Source organism: Mustela nigripes, chromosome 5 (genome assembly GCF_022355385.1).
Source record: "Mustela nigripes isolate SB6536 chromosome 5, MUSNIG.SB6536, whole genome shotgun sequence".
Lineage (NCBI taxonomy): Eukaryota > Metazoa > Chordata > Mammalia > Carnivora > Mustelidae > Mustela > Mustela nigripes.
In genome coordinates, this window is record NC_081561.1 from 25,619,007 (window position 1) to 25,622,068 (window position 3,062).

The window sequence follows — 3,062 nt, forward strand, 5'->3', positions numbered from 1 at the left end:
TGCAAGTGTGGTTTGATATTTGCAAATCAATCAACAGGAAACCTCACATCAACTAGACAAAAAGTAACAACCATATCTTTTCAATGCACACAGAAAAAGTATATGACAAAGTACAACATCCACTCACGATACAAACCCTCGACAAAGAAGGTTTAGAGGCAATACCTCAACATAATGAAAGCGATATATGAAAAACCACAGTGAACATCACACTCAATGGTGAAAAAAATCAGAGCTTTTCTCCTTAGGTCAGGAACAAGAGGAGGATCCACTGTCGCCATCTTTATTCAATATAGTACCGGAAATCCCAGCTCCAGCAACCAGAACAGAGAAAGAAAGGCATCTAAATTGGTTAGGAGGAAAGAAACTCACTATTTGCAGATGACATGACACTACATAGAGAAAACTCTTAAGGCACCACCAGAAAACCATTAGAACTGATACATTCAGTGAAGTTGTAAGGGCCTGCCCCTCCCAGAGGAACTTGCTTGTGGACCCCGGATGTAGGGGTGGGGTAGGCCAGGTGAAGATGTCCAATCGGTGCAGCATGTGGATATCCACTAGGGTGAATTGAGATCCGATTGGCCACCTGTATGGGGGTGGGGCTCAACCAACCGCATAAAGGTTGCTCTGCGAGGCTAGCGGGAGAGAGGAGAGCTGTGATGGGAGCAGAAGAGTCGGTGGGAGTGGAAGAGTCCACGGGAGCGAAGAGTCCGTGGAGTGGAGGAGCTGTAACAGCTCTTGTAAGAGCTATAACCCCCGCGAGCAGTCCCACCACTGGCGGTCCCTGCCCCGGCAGTCCTGCCTCCGGTGGCCCCGAGCAGCCGCCTGCAGCTTCAAGCCGCCTGAGGCCCCGCCTCCGGCGGCCCTGAGCCACCTGCAGTCTTCAGCCATGTGCAGCTTCCAGCAGCCTCGAGCTGCCCAGACACCAGTGGTCCAGCTGTCAGTGGTCCCTCGATGCCTGCGGCCCTGAGACTCCAGTGGTCCAGCGGCCCAGCGGTCAGCGGTCCCGAGATACCAGCGGTCCAGCAGTCCAGTGGTCAGCGGTCCCCACGCCTGCAGCCCCTAGATGTCAGAGGTGCCAAGACACCAGCAGTCCAGCGGCCCAGCGGTTAGCGGTCCTGACACCTGCAGCCCCTGGATGCCAGCGGTCCCGAGACGCCAGTGGCCCTGAGATGTCAATGGCCCCTAGCAGCCAGCAGCATTGCTGCAAAATGCCTCGCCACCGCGAGCCACGAGTGGCCTCGTCCGCAGCGGTGGCTTCCTCTGGGTGGCAGCCTTGTCAGAGTGGTATCGTGGGGAGCAGAGTCTGTGTCATCCGGGTTGTCCTCCTCGTCATCGTCGCTGTCATCGTTGCCTCTTTGACAACGGCCTTGTCCGGGAAGCGGTCTTGTCCAGAATGGCGTCTTCTTGGGAGCGGCCCTGTCTGGGGAGCAACCTCATGGAGCAGCGGCCTCATCTTGGGAGTGGCCTCTTCTTGGGAGCGGCTCTGATCATGGAGCGGCCTCATCTGCGGAGCAGCCTCGTCAGGAGCGGCCTTCTTGGGAGTGACCTTGTCGGGAACATCGTCCTCGCCTTTTTGTAAGAGATAGTCCTGACCGGTCAGTTTGATTCTTGATGCTTGGCGCGAAATAAAGTTTTGTTTGACCTTGGCTTTGTATCAGTCTCGTTCCTTTGATCACGGACCCTAACAAAGTCACAAAAAACAATCAATACACAGAAAAACTGCTGTATTTCTGTACACTTATAATGAACTAAAAAAGAGAAATTAAGTAAAGTCCCATTTACAGTTGCACCAAATATAATGAAATACGCAGGGACAAACTTAATCAAGGAGGTGAAAGACTTGTACTGTCAAAACTATAAAATACTGTGAAAGAAACTGGTGATGACACAATTTGACACATGCCATGCTCATGGAGTGGGAGAACAATTATCCTTAAAATGTCCATACTACCCAACGCAATCTACCCATCTAACGCAACCCCAATAGGGCGCCTGGGTGGCGGAGTAGGTTAAATGGATCAGTGTCTGCCTTCGGCTCAGGTCATGATCTCAGGGTCCTGGGACAGAGCCCTCTGTCCTGCTCCCTGCTTAGCGGGGAGTCTTGATTTTCCCCTTCCCTCTGCCGCTCCCAGCCCACCCTGCAGGGCATGCCTGTGTGCGTGAGCTCTCAAGTAACTAAAATCTCTCAACTTAAAAAAAAAAAAAAAAAAAAAAAGATTTTGCTTATTGGAGAGAGAGACGGATTGAGAGGACGGCGGGAGGAGGGCAGAGGGAGAAGCAGGCTCCCTGCAGCGGGGAGCCGCACGCAAACCTCTATCCCGGGACGTGGGATCACGACCCACGGCAAAGGCAGACACTCGAACCAGGCGCCCTAAATAGAATCTCATCACAATAGCGGTGACACAACCCCTGCGAAAACGCCCACAGTCGTCTTCACGGACCCGAGCAAATAGTGGTAAAATCCGTGCGGAGGCGACCCGGGAACGAGCGGGCTCGGCGGCGCCGCAGGCCGGGGTTCCGGCCGCACTCGCGGTGCCGTACCGCGCACACGCTCCCCGTGGTCACACGCGTCCCGGGACGAAGCCCGGTTTGAGGTTGACCAGCCTTCGACAGAGGCGCCCCGTGAGCCGTGTCGGCGGGACGGCGCGGCAGCCACAGCGAGGGGACGGACCGGGCCGCTCCGCTCAGCGCGGACGGCAACCGGCCCCCGATGCAGGACTAAGGCCTGCGGCAGGAGGCCTTCCCCACCCGGCGGGAGACCGCGGGCCGCAGCCCCGGCCCCGCGGCAGAACCTGCGGCCGCACCTGCCCCGCAAAGCCGGGGAACAAAAGCAGAAGTCGGCCCCCGGGGCTCCGTGGACACAGAGGCTTCCAGGGAGGGACGTGACCTAAGAGACCAAAGTGCGAGACGACCCACAGAACCAATGCTCGACCCGGAGGCGCATCAGCGAGGCGGGTGCACGGTGGGCGCGGGGCCGGGACTGCGAGGCGGGTGCACGGTGGGCGCGGGGCCGGGACTGCGAGGCGGGTGCACGGTGGGCGCGGGGCCGGGACTGC

At 57.1% G+C, this 3,062-nt stretch overlaps 1 protein-coding gene across 2 annotated transcripts in view; it reads right to left on the reverse strand.

Moving 5' to 3' along the window:
* Positions 1-502: 502 nt before the first annotated feature.
* ZSCAN31 (zinc finger and SCAN domain containing 31) overlaps positions 503-3,062 on the reverse strand; it is a 37,686-nt gene continuing 35,126 nt past the window's right edge. For both annotated transcript variants that reach the window (XR_009404372.1, XM_059399652.1), the window contains one exon: positions 503-1,687. The gene's annotated coding sequence lies outside the window, so the exon portion shown is untranslated. The remainder of the gene's footprint in view (positions 1,688-3,062) is intronic.